The 16,344-nt window shown below is 42.3% G+C and overlaps 1 protein-coding gene across 3 annotated transcripts in view; it reads left to right on the forward strand.

Moving 5' to 3' along the window:
* Positions 1–16,344, forward strand: part of TAB2 (TGF-beta activated kinase 1 (MAP3K7) binding protein 2) — a 94,899-nt gene that overhangs the window by 34,440 nt on the left and 44,115 nt on the right. Inside the window, exons 1-2 of one of the 3 annotated variants that reach the window (XM_053291687.1) lie at positions 15,168–15,430; positions 16,235–16,339. The exons of 1 other annotated variant lie outside the window; for it this stretch is intronic. The gene's annotated coding sequence lies outside the window, so the exon portion shown is untranslated. Of the gene's footprint in view, positions 1–15,167; positions 15,431–16,234; positions 16,340–16,344 lie in introns of those variants that run through there. One more of the 3 variants, XM_053291670.1, reaches the window with a different exon arrangement.

A 16,344-nucleotide genomic window follows, 5' to 3' on the forward strand; every position in this document is an offset into this window, starting at 1 on the left:
AAAGTTGAAGTCTTTGAAGAGGGCGACCAGCAGCAAGGTGGATGGACTCTATTACGACCGTAATGAATGCACCACTGAGAAACCTTAAAGGCCAAGTTGAAGACAAGGTCATCCTGGATAGAATCTATGTGGTCGCTAAGAGATGACACCGATTTGACTGCACTTAATCAGTTAAGGAGTTCTGCCATTCCGATTCCCAATTTGTATCTTTTCATGCTTGGCGCCAAAGTGTCCAAAGTTATCCTGTCTCAATGGCTCCAAGCATGTATTACTTTAGCCTACGAATCTCTAAGGCTTCCTATTCTGTCTGGTATTAGAGTGCATTCCTTTTACAGCACCTCTACCTCAGCCGCCGCCTTCATTCACATGCCTCCAAGTGAAATCTGTAGGGCAGTAACCTGATCGTCTGTCATGCCATTCATCAAACATTACAAAATTGCCTTGTTCCACTCCGCTAAGGGTGCGTTTGGGTGGGCCATCCTCCAGCAGGTCGTTTAGACACATCCTCCCCTCTTCTTCACTACTTGGGCATGTCCCATACTGATAAAATGATCTTCTACACTGTGGAAAAATGAACATTGGTCTTACTGTGAAGGGTTCTTTTTTACAGTGGACAGAGGGTCATCTGACCCATCTTTGGATTGTGTATTCTTGGGGTCTTGAGTCACGCTTTTAGGAGGTTGGTGACTCCCAGGGTTCCTAGTTTGTGAGGCTTTACCTAACCCTGTGTTGCTGTGTTTTCATCTATCCTTGTTCTCTGTTTCTTCTCCTAAGCTCTTCTACGCACCAGTCCCAGAACTGGGCTTTTGGCTCTTCCTGCCTGTTGGAACTAGCCTCTTTTGCTTTCAAATTAGTCCTGTCTACTTGGAGCATGTCCACAACCCATACAATAGATGACCTCTGTACACTGTGAAAAAGAACCCTTCACAGTAAGAACAATGTTTCTATTTTTTTTTAGTTACCAGTCTTGTAAAATGGAGAATGCCGCTTGTTTAAGTAGAATGTGGTGAGGTGATTGTATACAATTAATGGATTAACCAAATCATATTTATGTCAGCTGTCAGCGCTTTTAAACATGCAAGTGAGATTCCTGGGTGAAATATTCTTTCGCTAAGATTCTGTCAACTCAAAGTTCAGGATACTTTTTTGTGTGCTGATCTCAAACTTGATCATTTTCTAGTTTCCCTCAAGATGAGCCAGTAGACTTCCAGCTTTGGATAAGGAAAACCACAATATTTCTAGTGTCTGAAATAATTTTTTTCCACATAAGGAATTAACTATACCACCTCATTTAATGTAACCAACTGTTCATTTTCAACATGGTGGTGACTTACTTTATGGAAAGAATAGCAATTTTCATTCCTTACTGGAAAGAGATTTTACTTTAAAAGCAAAAGGGAGTGGGAAATGTAACTTTAAGTCTACCTCAAGAGATATGTAGCTTAGAAGAATTTGTTGCTAGTAGGAATGCAGATAACTTTCATGAAACTCTGTCAATCATTTATTTTCCTTTCTGACTAAAGAGTTCCATGGAACTCCAAACTAAAAGTACTGGCTTCTACTTTTTAAAGCCCTAACCGGCTTGGTTTGGAATATCTGAAGGATAGCTGCCTTCCACATGAACCAGGCTGAGCATTGAGAACTACTTGAGAGGACCTTTTTTGCATTCTGCCAACATATGAATTGTGTTTGGCGTGTGGGAGAAGGCCTTTGCAATGGCCTCTCCCAAGCTATAGAAATTCCTCCCTTAAAGGTTCATCTCGGTGTCTCCTTCCTCTGTGGGGCCAAGAACTTTCTGTTCTGACAGGTCTTTAATGGTGTCAGTGGTTTAACGAATTAATACTGCTGTTGTTTGGCACCTATGTTGATGATGTTTAATCAGCTACTAATTTCCTTTTTGTTTGCACTAGTTTTAATTATGTTTGGGCTTTTAAGTTTTTATATCCCTACAGCTGCCTTGGGCATAATTGGATGGAAAGGTAGGTTACAAACATTTACAATATCTTTATTGTTGCTAGTTCTGGAGATCAAATAATGAATGAGCTTTGGCTTAAAAAGCGTTACTTCCATTTTATTTCCCCCCCACAAGATTTCTGATGCAGTTTGCAATAAAACAAAAAATTGAGTAATCAATTGCACACTAGAATACATAGAACAAGATATATTGCTTACTAACTGGAGAGGTTGTGGATGGCTATGCGGAATAAAGACTGAACATTTATCCAAATCTGCCTGAAGATTTTAGAGAGAGAGAGAGAGATATATATATATTAGCTAGACTTCCTACAGAGAAAATTGAGTGCTGAATTTTAAATATATCTGATAACTTGGGTATAAATATTTTCACTGGGGGTATAAATATTTTTGTTGGGACATTATAAAATACTTCTGACCTTAGTATATACCTGTTGTGCCGATAAGTACTAATTGTAACTTATGAATTAATAACCACAGCTCTAATATTTCCCTGCAGTCAGTTATTGCAAATCATTCTGCCAAATAGATGTCTTCACTTGACTGAATTGTGGAACTGCAGGTTGACTTTGGCCATTAGTGCCATCACTTTTCCATCACTTTGTCAACCCTTCTCTGTCATATTAAAGAGAACAAGAGTCAGCTGAGTAACTGGAATGTTGCTGATTTACATTGCTGTAACACTGGATGTATCAACCTGGACCATTGCAAGTGGAAACTGCTGTGCAGTGTGGTAATCAACTGTTCTTGGGATTTTGGGTAGTGACAGTGGACAGAAATACTTGTCAAAAGCTCTACCAAGTGAGAAAGCACTTGGCCCTTCCTTTCCAATTTAGAATTGGTAGCAGCTCCTCTGTGCCTTCATGTTGCAGCTGGGCTGCCCTAATGTACTGTACTGCGGTGCTACTTGCTCTGCCACAGTTGGGTGATTGGAATCCAGCTGCAAAATTCTCCAGGACCTGTACTGGTTTATTGCAGACTTTAGGTGTTGACTTGAGGGAATTCAAGGTTTTGACTTTATAGCATTCTGCAGTTTGGGACTTACAAGTCCTTTCTCTCCTCTCTTAAGTTGCTTCAGTCACTAAGATCAATATTTTGTTTGTGTTGTTCACTTATATCTCCTGTAGCACGTTTGCATGATGAGGTGGAAAGGAATTATTTTCCATTGAAGACCTATGCAAATTCAAACCCAAAGCAACACAGGACCTTTCATAAAAATCAAAATGAGTACTCTTTGAAAGGATTTTATTAAACTTCTGAGTAAAGAGAGGGTGTGATTTTCCTTAAAGCGATTTAAAGCATTGAGGTGTTGGGGGACACGTGCATTCTGTATTTCTGCTTGTATAAAAGGCAGCAGAGGTGTAATTTGATCTCTGAACCACGTTTGGTAAATACTAGTTTTGTGGGTACATTATGTTCTGCTGTTAAGAGAAAAACAGGCTGCCAAATATTTAGGTTTTTCCCTAACCTTTTAAGATTTTTTCCTCTTCAAATCATTAGGCAGGATTGACCTAAATCATCTGGTTTAATTGTTTTGTGAACCTGTTCTTGGTCTTATTTGTTGAAGTGTCCTGAGAAAATGACTACCTATCAAAAGCTTCCGTAGAATCTTTTCAGATGCACTAAAATCAAAGTTTGCTGCTACTTGGCAATTTATTAGTATGCAGATCTTCTGCCACCTGATAGAAAATGTTTTCTTTGAATGTAGAATTGCCATTTTTAAGGGCAGCTGAGACTTTAGGTACAGATGGCCCTCATTATCTGTAGCTTCGGCACCCGCAATTTCTCATATCCGCAGTCAGGCCATGTCTACCTGGCCTCATTATTCGTGGTTCTAAAAATAGTTGAAATTTGCCCATCAGCAGTTCCTAGGTGTCCAGAAGTTACCTCCAAGGTCATTTCTGGCTACTATTTTGCTTAACAGAGCCATTTTGTGCCTTCCTTTAAAACAAACAAACAAAAAACCCATGCTTTTTAGCAGAAAATCAGCGGAATTGGAGGTTTTGTGGGGCGTTGCTGGACAGCTGGAGGCCTGGAAAGCATGGTATGTTACTTTATTGCTCTTATTTCTGCCCTTTGAAGCCTTTTTTTTACCTCCATGAACCTAACCCCGCAATTCCCACTCACTCAAGTTGTTGTTATCCGAGGTTTTGTTATCTGCAATTGTAGGCAAGAATGGAACCCCTGTGGATAACGAGGGCCACCTGTATTTTATTGTAAGCAGTATTACCTCTAACATGGGTTGTCAGATGCTGTTAACTGCAACTCCCAGCATCCCCAGCTGCAAAAGCCTTTGCTTGGGGATTATGGGAGTTGTAGTCATCGACAACTGGGAATCTCTGTTAGAGGGAACACTGATTGTGAGTAGCTTCTCTGAAAATGATTTACACTGTGCTAGTTTGGTGAACTTGAGAAAAATATGACATTCTCTTGCCATGGGTCAACCAAAGCACTTGCCAACCTGCCAGGAATGAGATAATATTTCATTCTGGTGCATAAGAATCCCCAGTGGGCAGATGACACTGTCACTGATATTCTGAAATTACAGCCTAGTCCCGTGTGGACTTTGGTATGTTTAAGGTCACTGATTTAAATGGATTTAGGCATTCTAATTCTGTGTAGGGTCAAGCTCGTAGTCTCTACCTGCACCTGGTGTCGTTTCAGCTTGTATTTGGAGGAAGATTGTTCCCTGCCTTAACAGAGCAACAGTAGGAGGGGAGACCTCAGCATTAGGGATGTGCACGGAACTGCAGAGGCGCGGTCTGGTGCCAGCGGGGGTCTCCCTTTAAGGCCGGGGGGATTGCACTTACCCCTACTGCCGCTTTCCCCCCCACTGGCACTCCCTTTTTTTGAAATGATTTTGGGGCGGCAGCATTGCTCTCTGCCCCCTGGAAGTAATATTGGAAGTAAAATACGGGCAGTAACAAGTGTGTATGTGTCTGCCGCTGCATGCGCACATTACATGCGTATGTCATGCACGCAGTGTGCGCATGCAATGGGTGCGGCTATGCATGCACATGCACTTGTTACTTCCGGAATTTCCAACTAACAACAGGGGCAGGGGCAGCAGGGAGGAACACTGCTGCCCCAAAATCAGTTCAAAAAAAGGGAGTGCCAGCAGGGGAAAAGTGGTGGGATGGGTAAGTGCAACCCACCCACCCTTAAAGAACCACCCCCCACCAACACCGGACTGTCAGACCGGGCCACATTCAAACCAGTTCGGAGGCCTATAACATGGCCTCTGGACCAGTTCGTGCACATCCCTACTGAGCATGGAGATGTTTCACAACACCCACTGAATGAGGGATAGGTTGTGTCCTTAACACTGATGATAGAGCAAGATTGAGTCAGCAGGAGGCTTTTACAGGAGTGCCTAACTCAGTGGACCCAGTCATCTTTGCTGCACTGTCTAGAAAGTGCTGGGGGGTAGATATGAGTAGGTGCAGACAGCTGCATGTGCCAAGGAACAGTCTTCTCATCCTGAGCAATGCCACAGGGCCCATTCCTTCTGTAGTGCTGACCAGAGAGAGGATGAGCAAGTGAGAGGAAGCGATGGCTACTCCTGCAAATCACAGCTGTTACTTTATGTGGTTTGCATGCTTTCTTTGGAAAGTCTTGTTGGTCCCAGTTCCAGATAAGGGGAGCCTACCCAACTGGTGCAACTCAAATCTCTCAAATCAAGTTTCTGCAGCTGCTCAAAAACGCCAACCCCGATGCTCTTATCTTGCTCCTAGATAAGTGTACATAGGATTGTAGCCAAAATCAAACAAGCCTTTTAGAACTTTAAAAGAACAGAATAAACATTTTGAAACATTAACGGTTCTATGTAAGATCATCTAGCTTGTTGTTGAAAAAGCAGAGGTTGTGTTACAGTTGGCAGAATAGCCTTTGTTAAGCAGATGCTGAAAGTGTGTTCCAACCTGATTCTATGCATGATTTTTTCAGAATTATGCACTGAAACAGTGGTGCTTCCTCCCAGCTTAAGCATGCTTAGGATTTCAGTCTTGGAACAATATGATAAAGGTTCAACATTGAAAGCTAGAAGCTTTGGAACTGGAATGTGGCAGGTATTTCTCTCTTCCATTTAAGCAAAGACTTTAGCTCCAAGGAGAGGTGCTCTGTGAGTTCTAATGGAAGGATCTTAATGCCAAAGTTCTGGTTTTGCAAGATTTTCTGATTTAAAAACAAAAACCAAATATCTCAGAATAGCTTTTCCAAACTTATGGGCAGAGAGTTTGTCATCTGGCTTGAAAAAACGAACAGAGGAAAACTCATGTCACAAAAGAGTTGTTAGTCTTTTTGGTGTCTCAGAATTCCTTCTTGAAAATGTTCTCATTCTTTCTTCACTTTTGTAAATAAAATGTCCTGATTACAAAATTTAAAATTGGCATCCTACTGGCCACATTCCATATTTCCCCCACATTCTGTGTTTTGCATACAGAAACATAGAGGGGTACTATTTGAGCTTTTTATAAAACCTATATATTTTCAGGGAAGAAAGAAGATAAAATTCTGAGAGAGAGAAAATGGCCTAAGCCTATAGAAAGACAGGTGATTTTTTTTTTAAAGCCATCATGTGTTCATGAATCTAGATAAAGCTGGAGTTAATAATTTCATTTGCTGATGAAAGAGGTATCAGTTTTGATACCCTTTCATCATAATGTTGTGGTGTCTTGGTGAAATTGCAACTTCACAGCTGGCTAGTCGAAAAAGGCTACCATAGAGTAACCGCAATTTGTAGCTTGTTGTTTGCCACATCTTGGTTTTCCTCAAAGGTATATTTATATAACATAGAAATGTTTAACTTCTCCTCCTTCCAAAAAGGATCAGAATTGTAAAATGCAATAACATTGAAAAACCAAACACTAAAAAATTGTCACCCATTGAAATGGTAATTTGATTATTTTGCTTCCTTGTCCCATACCAACCCAACTGAAAGCTTTTGAAAAATGTTCAGATACTGAGCTTGTTCAGATAACGGGCATTGCTAGGTACTTAAAAGATCTGGGGTGTTAATGGAACTGGCCCAGGGTGATTGGTAAACACCCCCAAAATTGCATTCGGACCTTGTGCAGATAGATTAGCTCTGAGTAGAACAGTTCCACGTCAGATTAAATTTACACAAAGTTGTGGACCCAGGAAATAAACGGACTGAGGCAAGGTTGAAGTTTCAAAAATCCAAAGAAGGATTTATTGAAGGAAGGGGTACAGCGGAAATAAATGTGTAGTTAAAGCAATCCTATTAAAGATATGATCAGCTGCAAAGAGGCATTTTTAGCTTAAAGTCCTAATTGTATTAATTCACAGATGGGCTAGACAAAGAGGCTTTAGAAAAGGAGGCAGCTGGATTTAAGAAAAAGGAGCAGGGATAGAGATGGGGCCAGCGAGGGGCAAACGTTTCTATTACCTGAGTGCAGAAACTTTGGGGCTGCCTGAACAACCAAGGGACCTCGTTCCTCAGGGACAGCTCGGTCAGAAGCAGGGGTGAGAAGATTGGCGTTGAATCCACAGGGGTGCCTTCTCTGTGGAACCAGCTTCCTGTGTTAGTGAGGAAAACTGGGCGGATTGGGTTTGGACAGAGAACCGATCTGGAAATTGGCACAAAAAGCTGGACACAGTCTGGTGTTATGGTGTGTGAACAGCAGATCACCCAAGCTGCTGGTAACTCCAAGGTGTATGTGGGATATAAAGGAGCACATTGGATGATGGAACTGGGATTTGATATACCCAAGAACATGTCCTGGGGCAACATTCCAATCAACAATTTCTAGCTTACATTCCAGTAGGCTTATGAGATCACCCGGCATTCCATGTGTATGTCTGTGTGTCCCTCACTGTCAACACCTGGACCATATGAACCAGATCAGGTGCAGTTGTCGGGACACATAGGGACACCTCAATGGCATAGTTTGAAGATGTAATCCACTCCAATTCAAGATGATGGCCACGTGAACATCTGAGGCTCAAGCGGGCTAATTTGTGGACTGTCTAACCCATTTAAGCCAACTTAGGTACAGCTGCAGTGAGTGACACACAGGGACACCTCAATGGCATAGTTTATGATGATGTCCACCGATTCAAGGTGCAAGTGGGCTAACTTATGGACTGTCTGATTTGAACCAAATTAGGTACAGTTGTAGTGAGTGACACACAGGGACACCTCAGTGGTGTAGTTTGTGGTGATGACATCCACCCCAGTCCAAGATGGCGGACACATGAACATTTGAGGTGCATTCTAAAATAATGCATGAAATAGGCTCTTCTAGTTTTTGAAGCTATTAATTGCCAATGCATCCATGATGTCAGGCCATGCAGAGGTCCAAGGTACTAAAGAACTCAATGCTTTCAATACCCTGGATACTCTTGGTTATTGTCCAGGGCAAGCCTTTTTAGGAACGTTTATATCTTTCACTGCATGTAGGAAGTAACAGTTGTTCAAATGTAATATTTTTGTAGGGTATTGGACCATCTGCAATCAAAGATGGGACTTCTCCACAAGTATTCACTTTAGAACTTTTTGAGTATGGTTGATGGAGATGGGTTCAAATATCCTTGCTCCCATGATGTTAGCATCCCCTTGACCTGTCTTGATGTAGGAAGTAGGACATGTGCTCCTTTGGACTTCATGAACAGTTAGTCTAGATGTAATACTTTTTATTTTGTAATTGTCACAATATAGAGAATATCAAAATTGAGAACAATGATCCATGTGCAATTGGTCAAGTTATAAATGCCGTCTTTATATATTCACTTTCTCCCCCTCTTGTGGCCATTGTGCAAGAACACCTATGGGAACTTTGCTTGTGCAGAGCCTCATCCATAACTTTCTAGAGTGCAGCCTCAATAACTTTGGCATATGTCCCACCCCTCATCAGCAAATACATATGCCTGCATGGACATGCCTGCATTTTCTTTCTCCGTTCTCAAGCACCATAATGGTGGCGTCATAAAGAACATTCTCTTGGTTTTGCCCAAGTAACTCTTCCGTGTCCATATATTAACTCTTCATGCCTCTGTTTTTTGTATGTCTTTTTGTGCATGTGCTTTTCACCCTTCTCTTCACCACCACTGTTGCTTTGTGTATGGATTTATGGTGCTGCAGACTTTTTAAAATTGCAACAGCTGTGGGGATTGGCCCCTGTCACTAGCCATGGATGCTCCCAGCTCTGTCTTGGTGAAGGATACAAAGTAGGATGCTGCATGCATTGTTAGTGCTTCACCAAGCAAACATGATATAATCTAACTGCCACATTTTACATTGTGGAGGAAGACAAAAGAGTATCTCCATACCGCTTAAGGTCACCTAGACGCTTTCCACAAACACTTTGATTTCAGGACAGACTTGAGTCACTGACCTCTGATCTTTCCTTTCCTTTCCTTATTGGCACTGATCTGGCACCTGACAACAGAGACTCAGGCCCATTGAAATTGACTCCTGACAAAGAAATGCAAAAAGACCAGTGCTCATACCTTTGGCAAAAAGGTGCAAAACACCCCTTTGCCTGTTTGCGTAGCTGTTATCTGATAGCATCAGTCTGCAGTCTTTGTTAATTTGAGCATGCTGTATCTTCCCAAGTAGGATAGCTTATTATTCCCCCATAAGTATGCATAGATGTGCATATGTATGCAATGTGCCTGCACATGTGTGCTTGTGCAGGTTACAAAAGGTTGCGAACAGGTTGCTTACCTGTAACAGAATGTGCTTTAGGTAGTAACTTCTACAGTTTCACAATTCTCCTTTCTCCCTGCTGTAGTGGCTTCTTCTGACTTGTTTGCTACCTTTGGTCTTCCTCTGTGGGAACTGAGGGAAGAGGCATAGGCCACACCCATTTAGGCATCCGTATTTGCTGTGGTGGGGCATGGCTCATGCCAAAATGCTGGAGGCTAGGTTCTAGAAAGCTTCAAACAAGGCAATGTGCAGATGCCTATCCCATTGGTGTAACTGCACAGATGACCACTTGAAGAATATCATGTAGAAGTAAGCAACCAGTTCTTCTCGACCATTTTTACCCTGGGCACAACAGAGGGATATGCATGATGGAGCTGTGTTAAACTGTAACTCACTTGGCTGGAATATACAGTATTTGTATGACTTTGATTAAAATTCTGAGGAATAGAGACATGCTCTTTCCACCAGCTTTCAGAACTGTCTGCCTGGGCAGGAGAAGTACTGGGTGGCTCACTATCTCTATGCCTCTGTTGGAGAGGAGCAAGAGAAAATGTGAAAGGACTGTCCAATAATTCTGTCATAGCAGCTTTAGGTAGCTTTTTAAAATGATAGTGCCCCCCCCCCAGCAGTAGCCGCCTTTTCCTTGTTGGGGTGATCACCTGCTACTAGAGCAAACAAGGAGCTTGTTGCTTTTAAAAAGACAGCCTGCTGCTCTTAAAACAACAACAACAACAACTTTCCGAAGAGAAGTGGTTAATGTGGGGTGGAAGCAACTCCTATCATTCTCTTCCACTTTATATCCAGCAATATGGTGGGGTGGGGTTCAGTACATAAGCCAGTCTTTGAAGCCCCTCCTGCCCATCATCTGTTGCTTGGAACACAACCAGTTTCTAAGTTGCGGAATTCCTGTATCTAAATAGGGGAAAGGAGATGGCTTATGAAGAATGAAGAATTCATTTGCTATTCCTTCCTAGTTAGTACTGCTTAGTTGACAACTTTTGACCTTGAGTTTCCGTATAAATAGTGCCAACAAGGTAAATGATCTCTGTGTTGCCATCTTTATCTCAGAAGAAGCCACAGCACCAATCTTGCTGCAGTAATGATGAAAGTGTGTTCTGGAAAATACAGATGTGGAGATACACATGTCATTATCCCTACAAATCACAATATTCTGTATCCATTTAGTACAATCATATGAGGAAAAAATACCCTGCCATCTAAAACCTGAAAGCAGTTTGTCACACAACGCTGGCAGTGTTCCCTCTGATTTTATCATCTGTGAGTGGAAGGAGTTTTGTTTTGGGTGACAGTATTATGCGAACATAACTCTCTCTCTCTCTCTCTCTCTCTCTCTCTCTCTCTCTCTCTCTCACACACACACACACACACACACACACACTCTCTCACACACAGAGGAAGAATTGATGCAGAACATTTTTCTCTCCCCCCATCCACAATCTGTCCACTCACTTTTTGTGTAGCTGCTAGCCCATTGCATTCCTGTGGATTTTCTTGGTAGTTCTACCAATGCTGCCATGTTTGATGAGGCACACTCGGTATTTTTTAAAATAAAAAATTGTTCTTCTCAGCTAGAGCTCTGAGCTGGATCTGGGGCAAGTAGTGTCATCCTGTGCGACAGGGCTATGGAGATTCCTCTTGTGTTGGTACGATTCAAAACATGCAGGATGATTGTTGAAGTGCTGTAGACAAATTGACTCAAATTAGTTTAGCATGGGCCAAGCCAAGTTTAAATATGTTGAGTCCAGACACATAGCAACAGTCTACAGCACTTTGGAAAGGGAGTATATTGAAATTGCTAATTTGAAAGAGAAGATCATTGGGAAGCCCATGAGTGCCATTTCTTTTTTCCTTTTCCTCCTTAATTACACCACAGTTTAAAATTTCATCCCAATTTGAGCTTTGTCCAGCAGTAAATTAATGTATAGGAAAACTTGTGTGTCTGAACGCTATTTTACATGCCTTTCATCTTTTGAAGTGTTATTTGATGGCAAATCTCCAAAGAACTGCCAAAAAAACCCCACCCCACAAACCCAAAAAGATTAGAAAGATTTTAAGGGTTTTGTTTGTTGTTTCTTGCTTTCAGTCAAAATGTCCCAAATCCTGCAGCACAATACCTTAGTGCCCTATGCCATGGATCTTCAGCGTTGGGCCCCCAGATGTTCTTGGACTTCAACTTCCGTAATCCCCAGGCCCAGTGGCCTTTGGCTGGGGATTATGGGAGTTGAAGTCCAAGAACATCTGGGGGCCCAACGTTGAGGATCCCTGCCCTATGCCACCTACAGACCACCAGGGGTGACCATCTTATTGTAGTTGCAGTAATCTAATTATACCAGGTCTTCAGTTCACAGCCTGTTTGGTATACAGGTTTTCAACTTCCAGTCGGAGTTTCCATTTTTTGTTTAATAGAAGGGTAATAAAGGGAGAGTGGGGGAGGAAAAGAAAGAGAGTGGGCACAACCCAGCACCTTTTAGTTCTGTCTATAATCCCATTCCATTGCTCTCATGACCAATGTGTGTTGAATAGTGCTCAATGTGTGAAACTCCCTGTGACTGTTTCTTTATATTAAAAATGCAAATCATATTTTTGGTTAACATGATTTTGAGTCCTACCCATAAAATAAATTTCAGGCTTCCTGGAAAATTCTTCAAACTAGCTGACCTGGCACAGAGCATCTGCGCCCCTTGTCCTCCCCTGGCGGCTGGCCATTCGCCCGGCAGCCAGCTCTTTGCCAGGCCACCGCTTCTCCTCTCCACTCCACTCCACTCCACTCCGGTGGCCGGCCGGCCATTTGCCAGGCCGCCTCTCACTTCTCCTCGTCCCCGTTACTAATCTTGCTCGCAATCTTGCTTGCTCACGAACTCTCACGAGAGATGCCACACATGGGATTAGCAATGGGTACGTTTAGGAGAATTAAATATATAGATGGGTTAGCAAGAGATAATAAAACATGAGAAACCTGCATCATTGAAATAAATGGGACTTAGATACACCATTTCCTCTAAGGCTGGCTCCCAGTTGCTTCTTTTCCCACCCTCCGCCTCTCCCCGCTGCCGCTTGATCCCACATGGTGATTTCCTCCTTCACAAGAGCCGGAGCAGTGGGTGGAGAGCCTCCGCCTCTCCGTGTCCACCACTTGAGCTCTAGTGAAGGAGGGAATTTTCTCTCTCTGAGTCCCGTTCACTGCTGCTGCTGATCCCACATGTGATAAAGAGGCAGGCAGGGAGAGGCGATGGGGAAAGGTGGTGGGGGTAGCAGCAGCCACAGAAGATATGAGTGGCATCTTACTCGGCATCTTGTGGGTGGCTTGGGGAGTGCGTGTGTATGTGAGCGTGTGTAGCCGCACACCCTTAGGGAATGGTGAACACTGGTGTGAAATGCCCTGTACCAAGCACATACATTAGTTTGCATTACAAAGATTTCACTACCTGCCTCAGATTAGTGTATATGGGGAGTAAAGTATACGTTGCACAAAGGTATATGTTACATTGGATATATGTTACACAAACAACTGCTCATTCATAGAAATTGGATTTCAATCTATCCTTGAAGCACAGGACAGAGATGTGACATATTTTTTCACATGCCCATTTGACTACTTGAACAGAGGGAGCAAGTACAGAGGTAGAGTGGAATCCTCCTACCTGTAATGAGACATAGATTGATGCTACTTCTGAGACGGAAAAAGAAGGTGTGGAGGATGTTGGAGAGAACCCCCCCCCCACCTGTGGCAGACTGGCAACAAGAAGAGGCAAACATACTATAATAATGTAGCAGTGACAGCACTGCATATGAAAGAAGCCTTTTTGGGCAGAGATGTTCAGTTGTATTACAGGTCTCAACCAGCATATCAGAACTGCAGATCAGTGCAGCAGAAACTAGTGAGATGTACATAATGAAGTGAAGAAATACCCAATATGACAGCAGTCTCTCAGTAGTGCCTGGACCAGGCACTGCCTTTATTTATTGTTAAATTTATTTTTATTTTTATTTTATTAAATTTATATGCCGCCTGTCATTAAAAACAATCACAAGGTGGTTCACATAGGGGGGGAAATTAAAACAGGACTATAAAAATTACACAAATAAAATATGCTAAAATATAAAAACAGATCTAATTAGATGACATCAGTCATATTGTGGGTCTTTCTATACAGCAATGCAGTGCAGGATATTCCAAGCTTTCATGCAAGTTCCAAGCACAATCCTACTCTTGATACACATGATGCTGAAGGCTTCTGTGCTGCTTGCTGTCATGATCTTACCTTCTGTATACATGCTGAGCAGGGACCTTGTGTAATTTTGGAATGCCACCTGCTAGCCACTTCATAATCACCACTGTTATGCTGACTGGGTGAAAAGATGGGGTTCTTGCAATGCAAGAGCTGGTTGGCAGGTGTCACTGCAAAAATTGCACAAGGTCTGTGCTCAGTGTGTGTACAGAAGTAAGAGCCAGCGTGGTGTAGTGGTTAGAGTGCTGGACTAGGACCGGGGAGACCGGAGTTCAAATCCCCATTCAACCATGATACTAGCTGGGTGACTCTGGGCCAGTCACTTCTCTCTCAGCCTAACTTACTTCACAGGGTTGTTGTGAGGAGAAACTCAAGTATGTAGTACACTGCTCTGGGCTCCTTGGAGGAAGAGCGGGATATAAATGTAAAAAATAATAATAAAGATCACAGTAGGAAGTTTTGCAGAAGCCTGCAGCAGCATATGTACAAGGTCGTGCTTGGAACTTGTGTGAAAATGTTTAATATCCCGCACTTAATTGTCATAGGGAAAGACCTTTTGAGTTGCAGAAATCTTAGACATGAAGGGAGTTCTAGAACAAATGTCTCCCATTGGTAAAATTGTTAGGATTGCTCAGTGCTAAATATGACTAGTCACAGAAAATAATCATGTTACATGATTGCTAAAAGTTGGGTTCCTTCTGTTGCTTACAGCAATTCTGGTATACAACAATACAAATATCAATGTGTATTCCTAGTGGAAGTTGGCACCATAGCTATAATCCTAACTACTGTAGAAGGCAAAAGGAGCGAACATGGATAATGTGCTTACAGGAAAAAGTTCTGAATAACTATTGGTGAAACATGTCGTCTCCATGACACATCTGTATGATACAGTCTCCTTTATATTGATTTAGATCAACCAGGTAGAGCAGTCACCATCTTAGGAAAGAACCTGCAGGATAATGCAGCCTTTGAATAGCCACGGTCATTACAAGCTGCAGTGACCACAGTGAGCGTTTCATGAGGCTATCGATGCAGTCAATGTTTTGCATGTGCATGCAAGTTTTCAAGCCTGTGTGAACCTTTTGTACATTTCCTTCTTCACTCTAATACCTCTGTTCATTTCCTGCATGAAACAGCAAACTATTTACCTGTGTCTTACATCCACATTGCACAATATTCTATTTGACTGTTAATGTTTCAAATGAAGGTGCATGTCTTGTTTTTTGTAAGTAAGTTTAAACCCTACTGAGCAATGACACTTTCATTCTTAGGCCATTCACCTTTGCATTAGGAATTTGTCAACAGACAAGGGTAGTGCCACATCAAAACTCCCATCCAGCTACTTGATTCACACTCACTATATATCAAGAAAGTTGCAGACTGTTGCAGCCATTCCCAGTTCAGACAACGAACCTACTCAACATGCCCCAGTCCCTATGTTTTTTGAAATATGGGAAGCCTAACTATGAAGACCAGCAAAGCAGGCTCAAGAGTGCCTCTTGACTACTGTTAAGGAAGGTGGTAATATATACAGGTGAGACTTTTCATAAGGATACAGTACATGTGAGATGATTTACTATTATAGGAGCATGAGGCTGGACACAATCAATTAGGCAATCTGACCCAACTCTAGAAGAACTTAGAAGCTTGTAGATGGTTATGAATAAATAGAGCATCTTGAGATTGTGTGCTGAGGTTTACTACCACTGCTGCTTGCTCTTTATCTTTGAGTACATGAGTTTGGCAGTTGTTACTGATTGGTTATGGGAAGTTGTTTTACGCATATAGAGAGAAGTTGCGCTTCAGCCAAGTATACAACTCACTTGTAAAACTGAATGTTGGATACAGTGACTTGAGCTTTCCATCTTCTGCTGTTGCTCCTGTTTACAATAGGATTAGGGTGGGCACAGGTTCTACATGTATGCAGTGAAAACTGAGCTGGAGCCAAAACCAGAGGAAAACTGCTTTCTCAATTTATTAGATGAATTTAAAGCCTTAACATATGTTGCTTTGTGTTAGTGTATGAAAAAAATATGGGCATATGTGCAAAAATGCAGAGAACTTCCAACACGGGATATAAGCGACCTGATTCTTCCATGCCTCAGAATGCTCCTGGCCATAGCCTGATGTGTATAAGTATGGGAGTGGTCAGGGATGTTGGCATTGCTCAGTTAAACCAGGAAAGCCCTACACTTCCACTGTTAATGAGTACCAGCTCTCAAATGGCAATGATTCATTGGCAACAAATATAATGGCCTCAGCAGTCAAGGGCTCACTCCAGAATCTTGCAACTGTACTCTAAATGGAAGCAGATGAAGGCCAAGTGTTTCTTTTTCAGCTGGCCATGAAGCTTTGGGGAGAGAGATCAGCCTGTAGACCTTCCTTCCTATTATCTATGGTTCCTTAGGAGGCAGAAAGATGGCTACTGTTCAGAGCCTACTAGGTATG

This window comes from Hemicordylus capensis, chromosome 1 (genome assembly GCF_027244095.1).
Source record: "Hemicordylus capensis ecotype Gifberg chromosome 1, rHemCap1.1.pri, whole genome shotgun sequence".
Classification (NCBI taxonomy): domain Eukaryota; kingdom Metazoa; phylum Chordata; class Lepidosauria; order Squamata; family Cordylidae; genus Hemicordylus; species Hemicordylus capensis.